Raw genomic sequence first — 15,107 nt, forward strand, 5'->3', positions numbered from 1 at the left:
GTTTGTTGGATAGAATTTAACTAGTCTGCTGGAATGTATATGTAGAAAATAACATATATCACTATTCTTTTCTTTCTCAGACGGATGAAGGAGAGTAAGATTAATCCTCCACCTTCGTTAGAAATCATAATACTAATATATTATAGTTTTGAATATTCCTATCTGCAGCTTATTTTGTAACTGTATTAGGTTAAAATTCTTGAAATACGTTATATTAGTATATCAAATAATACTTCCTGTTGCTCACAAGCTCAGATCAGAGCCCACTGCCCACCATCGCTTGCATTCCAATAGTTAGTCCATTTACTCCAAATACAATCTCAAAGCTTACACCCGTTTCTTTTTTAAAATAAATAAATAAATAATGGGGCAATATAATTACGGGGCAATAGTTACAACACCCATTTGAAATGGGATTCATCCACCTCCAAACCAAAGCTCCCAGCTATTGAAGGAGAAGAACAAAGAGTTCCTCTAACAACCTCCATCCAATGCTTCCTGACATGAGATATCTATCTCCGTCCTGCTTCCTTAGCTTCAATCTGTTCCAGTCCATCTGCTTCTTCTTCTTTTGGTATGGTCAGTATGGGGGTTCGGGAAATGAACATCAAAGCTTTCACCCAAGTGAGACATTTGGTTTTGGAATCATACATTTAGCTTGTGGTTTGGGTGTTTGAAACCACCCAATGGACTGGTAGTACCCTTGATTATTACCCTTTGGTTGTTATTACCCTTTCTTTGTTTTTTTTCTTTTTCTGAGTGGAGAGTCGGTTACGGTTTGTTACTCTGGCTCCCATATACACTAGCCTTTTGGCTTTATTTTGTTGAGAGGTTGAGAATCAAAGAATCAGTGCATTCACTCTGTTTTCTCTCTCTTTCCTTCCTTTGGGTAAAACCAGTAATATGGTATCAGAGCAATTCCTTCTGCTCATTCTCTGATTTTTTTTTTTTTGATGGCTCAAGGTAATCAACCAAATCAACGAGCTGTGATTGGATCATCTGAAGTGTCAGCAATGGAGGATGTGAGTAGTCCTTTTTTTCTTCACAGTGGTGATCATCCTGGACTCATCCTTGTCTCACACAACTTAACTAAGAGCAGTTACAACACATGAAGCAGAGTTATGGCCATGGCATTAACAGCAAAGAACAAGTTTGGTTTCATTGATGGAACCATTCCTCATGCAGCTCAAGTCGATCTTCTCTTTAATGCTTGGAATCACTGCAACATCATGGTGACCTTGTGGATTATCAACTCCGTTTCAAAGGATATTGCAAATAGTTTGATGTATATTACTACAGCAGTCGGGATCTGGACCAATTTGCGCAATCATTTTCGACACAGCAATGCTCCTCGAGTTTTTCAACTCAAGAAACATCTTATAACGCTTCAACAAGGAGCTCTTGACATTAACACTTATTACACCAGATTCAAGGTTCTTTGGGAAGAACTCAAGAATTTTCAACCATTACCAGCTTTTCATTGTGGTGATTTACAAGCGTTGTTAGAATATCAGCAGCAAGAGAATGTGATTCAGTTTTTAATGGGCTTAAATGATTCCTATGCCCAAACGAGGGGTCAAATTTTAATGATGGAGCCTCTTCCACCTCTGTCAAAGGTTTTTGCATTGGTTATCCAAGAAGAATGACAACGATCTATCAACAATGGAATTTCATCTTTGTCGGAGCCTCTTCATCTGGGTGATGCAGGTTCTGCTTCGATTAATGCTCATACAGGGAATTCAGCTTCAAAGAAAAACGTGAGTGACCTCAATGTAGCCATTGTGGACTACAGGGTCATACCATTGATCATTGTTACAAATTGCATGGATACCCACCTGGGTACAAGCCCAGATCCAAGACTCAATTGGGCCAGGCCCAAGCTAATCAAGCCACTTCTATTGTGTTTGAGGACTTAGGAACCACAGATATGACGCTCAACAGTCTTTTCCCTAGTCAGTGCCAACAACTAATCGCTCTTCTGAGTTCACAACTACAACGTAGCTCACCTGCCCTTGTGGAATCGCAGCAACAGGATGGTCCCTCAGTTTCTAGCTTCAGTGGTAAATTGACTTTCTCTTCTTCTTATAATTCATTCCCTCATAATTCCTAGGTTTTGGATACTGGGGCAAAACACCATTTCTGTTCCTCCCTCGATTTGTTCAAGAATTCTTTCTCATCCTTCAATTCAAGAGTTACTCTTCCCATTAGTGAATCTGTTACTATTACTAGTATAGGATCAATCAAGTTATTTAACCATTTCACTCTTGAAAATGTCATGTAAGTTCCACAATTTTGATTCAACCTCATTTCGATTACTGCTCTCACTCAGTCTCATTATTGCTTTATCAAATTTGAGTCTAAATCTTGTTTTATTCAGGATCGTATGCAGGGGCAAATGATTGGGATGGGTAGGTGTAATGGCAATCTCTATGTTTTGGATCCAGCCAATCTTTTTCCCACACTAGATAGCACCTCAGGTCTTTGTAATAATGTTTCTAAGACTAATCATGAACTTTGGCATACTCGTTTAGGCCACTCTTCCTATGTAAGACTTAATCTGTTGGAAAATATATTGAATTTTAAGCATGTTGTTGATCATTCACCTCATTGTTCTATTTTTCATTTGACTAAGCAAAAACGGTTGCCCTTTCCCATTTCCAATTCTTTTTCACAATGTCCCTTTGATTTGTTGCATATAGACATATGGGGTGCTTTTCATTTACCAACACATGATGGTTTTCGATATTTTCTGACAATTGTGGATGATTATTCTCACTTTACTTGGGTGTACTTGTTGAAAACAAAATTTGATGTCAATAGTATTTTTTCTGCCTTTTGTACTCTCATTCACACACAATTTGGGGCCAACATTAAATCGGTTTATAGTGATAATGCACCCGAACTTGCTTTTTCGGATTAGTTTTGTAAAAAGGGGATTTTTCCATTCCACTCATGTGTTGACACTCCTCAACAAAATTATGTGGTAGAGCATAAGCATCAACACCTTTTGAATGTGGTATGAGCATTACTATTTCAATCCAATATTCCTCTAGCTTATTAGGGTGATTGCATTTTAATTGCTACTTATCTCATAAATAGAATTCCATCTCCCATTCTTTCCAATAAAACCCCATTTGAAATTTTGTGCAATCGAGTCCCCTCATATAGTCATCTCCGTGCCTTTGGATGTCTGTGTTATGGTTCTACACTAGCACGTCATCATAGCAAACTCTCACCTAGAGCCATTCCTTCAATATTTCTTGTGTATCCACTGGGTTACAAAGGTTATAAATTGTTGAATCTTTCCACTAATGTCATATATATTACTTAGGATGTTATCTTTCATGAAACATCGTTTCCTTTTCAATCTAACGACTTGTCATATTCCATTTCTGATTTTCTTTCTGACAGTGTCCTTCCATCATCCCATGCCAACACCTTTCGTTCACATTTTCCTTCTTTTACTGATTCCAATCCAACCACTTCCACTAAGTCCCCTGTTTCTTCCATTTCTCGGCCAACTAGTGTAACTAGATCACCAACTTATCTTCAAGACTACCACTGTTATTCCACCACACTTGCTTCCACATCTACCTTATATCCATTCTTTGGTGTTCTCGATTATGATAAACTTTCCCCCTCACATCGTGCTCTCGTCCATGCCATTTCTTCTCATGTTGAGCCAACTTCTTACACTCAAGCTACTATGATCTCAGAATGGAAACAGGCTATGAGAGTTGAACTCCATGCTCTTGAGGAGAATGGTACTTGGTCCTTAACAACTTTACCCCCTGGCAAACGGGATGTGGGATGTAAATGGGTGTACAAGCTCAAGTTTTGAGCTTATGGGTCTCTTGAGCCGCATAAAGCTCTCCTAGTTGCCAAAGGATACACTCAACAAGAAGGTGTGGATTACATTGATACTTTCTCACCTATAGCAAAACCGGTAACTGTTAAACTTTTATTGGCTTTAGCTGCTATCTACGACTGGTGTCTTGTTCAATTAGATGTCAATAATGCTTTCCTTCAAGGTGATTTAACCGAAGAAGTTTACATGAGCTTGCCTCAAGGGTATCCACATTAGAGGGAGACACTACCATCTAACACTATTTGCATATTACACAAATCAATCTATGGCCTAAAGCAAGCTTCAAGGCAATGGTTTGCTAAATTTTCTGGTTTTTTATTGGACAAAGGATTTACCAAGCACAGTGGTGAGTCATTCCTTGCATTGTTGGTGTATGTTGATGACATTGTCATTACCGACAATGATTACAGAACTATTGAAAAGCTGAAAACCTTCCTTGACAGTCAATTTAAGCTAAAGGATCTTGGACAACTCAAATACTTCCTTGGTTTTAAAGTTGCTAGGTCAAGAAAGGGTATCTCTGTTAACCAAAGACACTATGCACTTCAATTATTATCATATTTTGGTTTTTTAGGTTGCAAACCTGCAAGCATGCCCATGGAGGCTAACATTAATCTCTCACAAGATGACGAAGAGTTATTGGAGGATCCCAGCTTGTATAGACGTCTAATTGGCAAGCTCTTATATCTTACAATCACACGACCAAATTTGGCTTACTCAGTGAATCATCTTAGTCAATACTTGGCCAGCTCTACAATACATCAAGGGTACAATAGGACAAGGTCTTTACTTTTCTACTACATCATCAGTTCATCTTAAGGCTTTTGCTGATTCGGATTAGGGAGCCTGGAAAGATATGAGGAGATCCATTAGTGGTTTTTGTGTCTTCCTTGGGGACTCCTTAATCTCATGGAAATCTAAGAAACAGAGTGATGTTCCTCGATCTTCAGCTGAGGCAGAATACCAAGCAATGGCCAACGTGACTTGTGAGCCAATTTGGTTGACTGCTCTTCTTCATGATTTTGGTATTCAAAGCAAAGAACCTGCTACACTATTTTGTAACAATGAAGTGGCTATTCATATTGCGGCCAATCCTGTTTTCCACAAAAGGATGAAGCACATTGAAATTGATTGTCACCTTGTCCAAGAGAAGATACAAGCAGTTTGTCTCAAAACAATGCATGTGTCCTCACAGCACCAGATTGTCGACCTCTTCACTAAGGCTTTATTTCCAGCACAGTTCAAATATCTCCTCAACAAGATGGGAATTCATAATCTTCATTCTCCATCTTGAGGGGGAGTATTAGAGCTTTGGCATTTCTATAATAAGGGCAAGTAGTACCCTTGATTATTACCCTTTGGTTGTTATTACCCTTTCTTTGTTTTTTTTTTCTTTTTCTAAGCTGAGAGTTGGTTACGGTTTGTTACTCCGGCTCCCATATAAACTAGCCTTTTGGCTTTATTCTATTGAGAGGTTGAGAATCAAAGAATCAATGCATTCACTCTGTTTTCTCTCCCTTTCCTTCCTTTTGGTAAAACCAGTAATAAGGGCAATTAAAATACAGTTTCCAGAATGCTAAAAAAATTTAAGGCCTAAATTAATGGACAAGTATACGTCAGAAACTATTGAGCTTTAAGATTTCACAGGGGAAGAGTAATATAACTGGCAACCGCAATACGACATTCTGATATAGCTGCAGGAAGCAGCCTTTCCTGCATTACAACCATTCTGCATGAGGCTTACTACTTTTTCAGCACTTTCAAGCACTTAATTGGAGCTCTCCTTCATTCTTTTTCCAAAATATGCCTTGGGAGTTTTTCCCGGAGAGGAAGTACACATCAGCTAGAAACCAAGCCGCACAATGTTGGAAATGAAAAAAGATAGAAGCAAATCAGGGATTTTTTATGCCTGCAGGATGGCTAAAGCTTTGTAAACCCTAGAAACAGATGATCATTGGGACTATGCACAGAAATGGGAGATGACAAGTCATGTTTGTGGAGACGCTATTTTATTCTGTAAGGTATGGTTGATCAGATCAACAAGCCAACTAGCCCAGATAAGGTGAAGAGCTGCTCACTTATGTCTAGCTTCTGATGGCTAATTTCGATAGAAATGAATATCCAATCTTTTCATCGTATCTTTTTTTCTTCTTTGGTTAGATCCAACTCCTATTTCAACCATTTACAACTAACATTTGATCATTAGTGATATAGGTTGGCAGTTTTTTCTTCATTAATTTAAGGATTTATGCTATAGCATTAGGAGTTGTGTTTGATGTTATAATAGGATTTTTGCATTTAGCACATGAACTAATTAAGATCAAGATTATAATTTCAAATAATGTGGTAATGGAGGCACCACTTCTTCTACTGCACTTGGTGGCCCAAGCATCATTTGAGCCTATTCATCCAAACAAAATGATCATTTCAAGATGTCATGCAGCCTATTCTATTTGTTCGACATTTTAAACTGCAACAACAGCCAACCCCTAATTTGAGAATAAATGTTGGGAGGAGGCTTTCAGAGTGATTGAATTTGAGTTTGCCTGGGCATAAATTTAACTCATACATATGTTTGTGAAAAAAATCTCACTCCAATTCCTATTTGGACTATTTATCATTTGGAATACCATTTGTTATTTGGAGTATTTATCATTTGGAATACCATTTGTCAAGAAACTTATCTCAAACTCATTCCCAAAGTAGACTGCAATATAAAATTTGTGATATGCTTCGTACAACATACAGAATGAGTTTCAAAAAAAAATATGAATTGTACGACATAACTTGCCACCATTTACTTAACATTGAAGGTTACTTTAAATTTGAAAAGAATCACTTGAACCATGAGATTAAAAAAATATAACAGTAATATTTGTGAACATGAAGCTGATAAAACATGTTTTCTGGGACAATGGAGAATGCCCAAAATCAATAACACCATCACATGGGGCATTGAACGACCTTGGACAGTAGAGTAGTTTATATTAATGCATCATCCATGTTGAAAGTGTTGCAGAAGGTTATCGAAGTATGCCAGTGGTAGCACACAAGAACACTAGAGAAACCTGCTGCTGAAGTTTAAAAACAAGTTATTGCAATCAAATGCTGCAACCAGAAAGAATCATTTAGCATATGTTCCTAGTTGATTCCATTAACTTGTGTCTTCATATATTAAATAGTGTACTTCTGTGTGTCTTCACTAAATTGAGACCAAAAATCGTCAGTGTAAATCAGCTTATTTAGAGTTGTCTTACCAACAGCATCCATGTACATCCTCATCAAAACCAAGACACTCCTGAATTATTTTTTGGGAATCCCAATTATATAAACACTGGTTCTCTATTTAGGTTATGTACAGACTTGTTAGCTGCCTTAGGTGGAGACTTCCAGGATCTTAGTGTATGTTTGGTCATTTCCAAGGCAAACATATGCTAAAATTTCAAATTGTCAAAAGACAAAATAACTTTTGTAAATGTCTCTTCCAATCCAAAACAGATACTGAAACACTGCAAAGTTCTTCCATTCAAATCATTTCTCTATCATTTAATTCTTCTCCTCTTGAATTGTTATTGGAAATGTACATGAACCTGAATTTGTCTTATCTTTCTGTCCTCCTTCATTTTGGGATTAATTGCAAAACAACTGTATTTCACATGTTCTGGTCCTGTCTTTTCAATGTCGACAATATGAGGGAAATTTCTAAAATACAAAGAGGAAGAGCAAGGATCTTAATGTGGGCTCGTTCAGACCTCCCAAAATTCTTCTTGCCCTCTCATGTGCTACTGATTTGAGTATGAGGTAATCATCATAAGTCATGTCCATTAATTTCAGTATGAATCCATAAAGCCTATGAACCCCAATACACAATTTATTTCTGATCCATTGAAGCCGTTCTTCAACTTCAAACAAAGCTTCTTGTTCTCAAAGAAGCAGAAAAGACCCTCACTGTGTCACCCTCCATATAACACACTCTGCTTCCTACATCATCATTCCGAAAATCTGTCTGTCTGTATGGTCCTTAGGGAAGTGAACAAGAAAGCTTTCACAGAATAGAGCCTTTGGTTTTAGTACCACAAAGTTTAGGCTGTGAATGAAACAAGAGCAATAGAAATAGAGTTAAACAAAATGTCAGCAAGATTGAACTTGATTACTTGATTGTTGCCTGCAAGCACATGGATTTACTCTGCCTTCTTAGCCATGCAAGGGCTAAGCTGCTTGCAATTTAATACTGCTAATAAAACTTGAAGGGAATGAGAATGTCCTAGTTGATAAGTTGATGTAGGACAAAAGACCATTTTACTTTCCTTATTAACAATATATATATATTTGGATTCTTTTGCCTAGGACAAAAGAGAACTGCAACACAAAATACAATAGACATCCAATTGTTGATGGTCAAAGGAGAGAATTACAACCTTGTTTAGCATTCGACAAGCTGAGCTCAAATTTATTTCTTTAAGCTTGGTTAGAGGCTGTGTCCTCAAGTATAGACTGTATCTGAAGAATATGATATTGTGAGTTACAAAAATTTCATCCCGAAAAATAGAACATATATTATCTGCTTCCCACAGCTCTGAAGCTGTCATGTCTGCTGAACAATCAGAGTATGATTAATTGCAATACCAAGCAAAGGAAGACCTCTACTCTGACAATAAGGAAGACTATAAAGCTTCTCAAGCCTTTTGAATCTGAACCAAAGAAAATAAATGTATACAATTTTTTGCTGGTTAGGTCAGTCAAATAGCCTACTCGGTCTTTGTCTCCCTTTAGCAAGGGCCCATTGGTGACAGTGATACAAGAAACAACAATAATTGTATCATTTGCATGATGATTTCTACTTTTTCAATGCTTTCAAGTGCTTATTTGTAGATCTAATTGTAAGCTTTTAAGACTATTGAAAAAACAAGAAATCACTTATTCTGAATAAATCTTGGGAGGAGGCTTTCAGAGTGATTGAGGTTGCCTTGCATTTATGTAAATTTTTTCAAAACCCAATTTAATCCACACATCTATTTGGTGAAAAGAAAAACTCTCATTTCAATGCCTAATTGGCGAATTTATCATTTGGAGGAGAGTACCATCTGTGAAACATAAAATGTGTGACATGCTTAACACGACATATAGAATGTGTTTGGCAAGAAAGTGTGAATTATATGACATAACTTGCAAGCATGTACTTAACATTGAAGGTTACATTAAATTCGAAACAAATCATTTGAACCATAACATTAACAAATATAACCGCAATATTTCTGAATATGGAGGTGACAAACTATCCATTCTGGGACACTAGAGGATGCCAAAAATTAATAACAAGCCGTGATGGCTATGAGATATTGGAGTAATTTGCACTCATTGACATTACTGTATCATCCATTTTAAGAATAATGTAGTTAAAAGTTATCAAATATTCAAGCAATCACACAAAATAAGCTTTGGCTAGAGAAAGTCTCAAACAATACTAAAATTTAAAAATAAGTTATTGCAGCCAAATGTTCCAACAAGAAAACACTATTCAGCATCCGTCTCCTTTGTCATCATAATAAATATTATGCTCTATTATGTCTTGACTAAATTGAGTTCAAAAGTTACATCCAGAGAAATGATGGTGTAATTCATCTTATCTAGATATGTTTTAACAATACCTTACATCTACATCTTTACCAAAGCTAAGGCAAATCATATTTTCGTGCATTAGCTTTTGGGAATCCACAATAATAAACACAGGTTCTCTATTTAGACTATGTCTAGGCTTGTTGGTGGCCTTCTGTGGGGCCTTTCTGGATCTTAGTATATATTTGGTCAATCTCCGAGACAAGCTTAGGCTGACATTTAAAATTATCAAAAGTCAAAATAACTTTCCTAAAGGTCTCTCTTCCAATTCCCTTTAAGTTGTTTCCTTTTATTCATGAATAACTCAATGGCATCCAAAGCAGATACATAAACATTGAGAAGTTCACTTGTTTAAATCATTCTTTTATCATCTAATTCTTCTAACTCTTTCACTCTTAATCATTCCTTTAAGTAACTTAATTTTTTTTCCCATAATAGGGCTATTTTGGCCCTAAACTGCATTTTAGCCCCCTGTAACTTTCTGAAAGAAGCAAAAGCAAATGAAAGAAAAATAAACAAAAACTGACAAGCCCTCTATAAAAGACCTAACAAAGGGAGGATCTTCATAAAAATCACATAAACAAAACTAAGAAAAAATTGCAAGAAGTTGATTACTTGAGCAACTTCACCAACCAAAGCTGTTGAATATTCCCCAAGGAGCAGAATAGAAAGTTTCCCTATCACCCTATGTACAATGCTCTCCATAACAAGTCTTTTATACCAGTTCTGCTTCACCATTATAAAACTGTCATAATCCGTTTTCTTCTTCTTCGGGTATACTCAGTGGGGATTCTGGAAATGAACACCAAAGCTTTCTCACTTGTGAAGCATTTTGGTTTTGGAACAACAAATTTAGCTTTTGGCACTGGTGAATGAAACAAGGCATTTAAACTATATATACAGTTTACAGAATGCGAGCATATATTAAGGCCTAAATGACAAAATATAGCCCTCGATTACTCAGATGAGGTTAAATTTTGTGTGTCAATTTCTTTTCTAATCTCACATTTCAAGAAACTTAACAGAGAATTAAATAGGCTAGAAAATGGATGCTTGCTCTGGGCCAAGACAAGTTCTCAGATTGTGAATGGCTGCTTTGTGACAAAACTCAGGAGCCTTCACTGCTTGCCACCCCAATGGATTATTCCTTTAATTTACAGTTTGCTGCTTGACTGCAGGGTAAGGTGAGGGGTCGTCCCTTATATGTTGTTGGTCCTTGGTTCTTCTATTGCTTCCCTTATCTATCTATCTATCTATCTATCTATCTACAAATATATATATATATATATATGTAGAGAGAGAGAGAGAGAGAGAGAGGGTAGAAGAACAAAATGCAAAGCTTGTAGCTACTTTCCTAGAGAGATTGACAAAATCTTGGGATACCATAGAAGAAACAAAGGCAAAAATTATGTTAATTTTTGTGATCAAATGGCTGGTAGCTGATGATACGACTGAGAAAACCATGGCATATGTTATCATCAAATATTATGGAAAAGGAAAAGGAATAATTGTGTAAATATTAATCCACACACTTGAGAATTACATATTTTAAATTTTTCTTTGAAATTTAGCTTTAAAATATGTTATTCTCAGGTGCAAAGTGTAAAACTAGTATTTATAAGCTAGATTGTCTTTTGCCGAAACTAAATTATGATATGTTTATTTCATTTTATGATTCTCCTATGGACTTTCTTATTATTTTAGGGTAGAAAAATATTTTTCTTTTCTTACAATGGTAGGTCAAGTTCATATATTTAGTAACTATGTACATGATTTAATATAGTGAATAAAAATAAATTCATTCTTTCAAGGTAGTATTTGTTTGATTTTTTACTTAATTCTAATTAGAACTTAGGATTAAACCATACTTAATACTTAACAATATTAAATTATATGTTATTTTTTAATATATTCTATTAAATATTAAGAAGTAAAAAAAAAAAAAAAATGAGACCAATACTCACTTTAGTTATGGTAATTCACTTTTAGCATTCAAAAAAACCAAATATTTATTTTTTTCATTTAATAAAGAAATTTAAGAAATAAGTAATAAATCATTAAAAAAATTAAAATATATATATATCATTTGAAATCTACAAATGAGTAAAAAAATTTCCCATAATAGGGCTATTTTGGCCCAAAACTGTATTTTAGCCCCTTGTAACTTTCTGAAGGAAGCAAAAGCAAATCAAAGAAAAATAAACAAAAACCGACAAGCCCTCTATAAAAGACCTAACAATAACAAAGGGAATGATCTTCATAAACAAAACTAAGAAAGAATTGCAAGTTGATTACTTGAGCAACTTCACCAACCAAAGTTGTTGATTCCCCAAGGAGCAGAATAGAAAGTTTACCTATCACCTATGTACAATGCTCTCCATAACAAGTCTTTTATACGGGTTCTGCTTCACCATTATCAAACTTTCTTAGTCCGCTTTCTTCTTCTTCTGGTATACTCAGTGGGGATTCTGGAAATTCCAAAGCTTTCTCACTAATGAAGCCATTTGGTTTTGGAACAACAAATTTAGCTTGTGGCATGCGTGAATGAAACAAGGCATTTAAACTATATATACAGTTTACAGAATGCCAGCATATGTTAAGGCCTAAATGACAAAAGATAGCCCCCAATTACTCAGATGAGGTTAAATTTTGTGTCAATTTCTTTTCTAATCTCACATGTCAAGAAACTTAACAGATATAATTAAATAGGCTAGAAAATGGATGCTTGCTCTGGGCAAAGGCAAGTTCTCAGATTGTACATGGTTGCTTTGTGACAAAACTCAGGAGCCTTCACTGCTTGCCACCCCAATGGATTATGCCTTTAATTTACAGTTTGATGCTTGACTGCAGGGTAAGGTGAGGGGTCGTCCCTTATATGTTGTTGGTCCTTGGTTCTTCTATTGCAGAAACAAATATCTATATATATATAGAGAAACAAATATATATATATATATTGAGAGAGAGAGACAAATATCTATATATATATAGAGAAACAAATATATATATATATTGAGAGAGAGAGAGAGAGAGGAAGAGCAAAATCTTTTTTCCTAGAGAGTTTCACAAAATCTTGGGATACCATAGAAGAAACAAAGGCAAAAATTATGTTAATTTTTGTGATCAAATGGCTGGTAGCTGATGATACGACTGAGAAAACCATGGCATATGTTATCATCAAATATTACGGAAAAGGAAAAGGAATAATTTGGGAGTGTAAATATTAATCCACACACTTGAGAATTACATATTTTAAATTTTTCTTTGAAATTTAGCTTTAAAATATGTTATTCTCAGGTGCAGAGTGTAAAACTAGTATTTATAAGCTAGATTGTCTTTTGTCGAAACTAAATTATAATATGTTTATTTCATTTTATGATTCTCCTATGGACTTTCTTATTATTTTAGGGTAGAAAAATATTTTTCTTTTCTTACAATGGTAGGTCAAGTTCATATATTTAGTAACTATGTACATGATTTAATATAGTGAATAAAAATAAATTCTTTCTTTCAAGGTAGTGTTTGTTTGTTTTTTTTTACTTAAGTCTAAATAGAACTTAAGATTAAACTATACTTAATACTTAACAATATTAAATTATTTGTTATTTTTTAATATATTCTATAAATATTAAGAAGTAAAAAAAAAAAAAAAAAAACAAGACCAATACTCACTTTAGTTATGGTAATTCACTTTTAGCATTCAAAAAGACCAAATATTTTTTTTTTTCATTTAATAAAGAAATTTAAGAAATAAGTAATAAATCATAAAAAAAAATTAAAAAATATATCATTTGAAATCTGCAAATGAGTTACTTTCAACAAAAAATTTAAAAAACAAACATCTCCTTAGTTTATGGAAAGGTTATGAATTTGAATATTATTGCACTTTAATACTCTTGTATATTTATTTAGAAGGTGTATTGAGTGTTACATATTACCAAGCTTTAAATTTAAGCTCAATATATTTTATATATATAATTAAACCATTGCCTGATGGTTTAATTTTTTTAATAAATTGCACAAGTACAAGCAATTAGTGACTTAAACATAATTTGTTCTCTTGAAATGTTGAAGTAGAGAGAGAATTATTGAGAAACAGTGGTTTGACTTTTTCATTAAATAAGAATGAATATATATACACAAACCTAAAACACAAAAATAGAAAACAATCTACCCAAAATACAAAAATATGAACAATCCTAGAATTAGAATTAAGGAATTACAAAAAAAATAGGAAGTTACAACTAATTACAAGAATTTGAAAACAGAAAGAAATTTTATTGTAATGAATTCTCTAATATGCCCCCTCAAGATGGAGCTCCGGAGGAGACGCTAATCTTGACTTGTAATTCTTGGAAGTGGCTTCATGCAAGCGGTTTAGTAAGAGCGTCAACAAGTTGATTTGCTGAGGAAATTGGATGACGACTAAGATAGACAATATAAACACTTTGTGTTGAAGAGTAACCAAGAAAAACAAAAGGAGTGGAATAAAAGTCAAGTTTATGTTAAGAATAAGGACGAAACCATGGATAATATAAGCAACCAAACACCCGAAGTTTAATGTAGTTGGGTGAAGACTCAAAGAGTTTGTCAAAATGAGATAAGAAATGTAGTGTGGGTGTGGGCATACGGTTGATGAGATATGCAGCAGTGGCAAAGGTGTAAGTTCAATAAGTTAGAAAGCCCTTGGTACACCGCTATAATTGTTCCTTCAATTGTTTAATATGACCACGAGATGGTTTGGCATAAGTATTGGCTAAGGTTTGTCATGCATCAAGGAAAGTGGTGGTGCGAGCAATAAGCGGTTGTAGTGAAACAGAGATAGCACCAAGGAGAGTGCTAAAGATGAGATGATCCTGACGCTTCCAGGTTGTGGATGTCGGATTTGGGGATGCAACACCAGTGACGGTGATGGTGACGATGGGTGGTGGTGGAGTATAAGCACCATCAATGAAGTTATGAAGATCATAACCTTCAAGAAGAGATTGGATTTGAAGGCTCCATGTGTGAGAATTGGTGGATGACAATTTGGTGATATTGGAGAGATTGATTGTAAGGAGGGGATGTTGACGATCTTGGGAGTTTTGGATGGTGATAGGATCGTTGATGGAAGAGAAGGATGCACTGGAAGCCATTGAGGAGAAGGGAAAAAAAAGTAAGAAAATACACCCAAGAAGATTAGGCTCAGATACCATGTTGAAGTAGAGAGAGAATTATTGAGAAACAATGGTTTGACTTTTTCATTGAGTAAGAATGAATATAAATACACAAACCTAAAACACAAAAATAGAAAACAATCTACCCAAAACACAAAAATATGAAACAATCCTAGAATTAGAATTAGGGAATTACAAAAAATAGGAAGTTACAACTAATTACAAGAATTTGAAAATAGAAATAAATTCTATTGTAATGAATTCTCTACTATGAGATGTTATAATGGTGTTGCAATCTAATTTGCGCATAATCATTCCCTAGTTTCTAACTATAAAATTTTCTTCGATTGTGCAAGAGGATGAGAAACGTAATTTGTGTGAGGTGAGGTTAAGCAAAATTTCCCATTAGTTTATCGGACATTCCAAAATGATTTTCATCACTTTCCTCTTGTTTATGATCAACATGGCCC

At 34.9% G+C, this 15,107-nt stretch overlaps 1 long non-coding RNA gene across 1 annotated transcript; it reads left to right on the plus strand.

Annotated features, from left to right (window-relative positions):
* Positions 1-242: 242 nt before the first annotated feature.
* On the plus strand, positions 243-5,385 carry LOC132253857 (uncharacterized). The gene is made up of 2 exons (XR_009465761.1): positions 243-2,060; positions 3,717-5,385. It is a non-coding gene; the product is annotated as an uncharacterized LOC132253857 (long non-coding RNA).
* Positions 5,386-15,107: the final 9,722 nt, after the last annotated feature.

Source organism: Vitis vinifera, chromosome 5, assembly GCF_030704535.1.
Source record: "Vitis vinifera cultivar Pinot Noir 40024 chromosome 5, ASM3070453v1".
NCBI classification, from domain to species: domain Eukaryota; kingdom Viridiplantae; phylum Streptophyta; class Magnoliopsida; order Vitales; family Vitaceae; genus Vitis; species Vitis vinifera.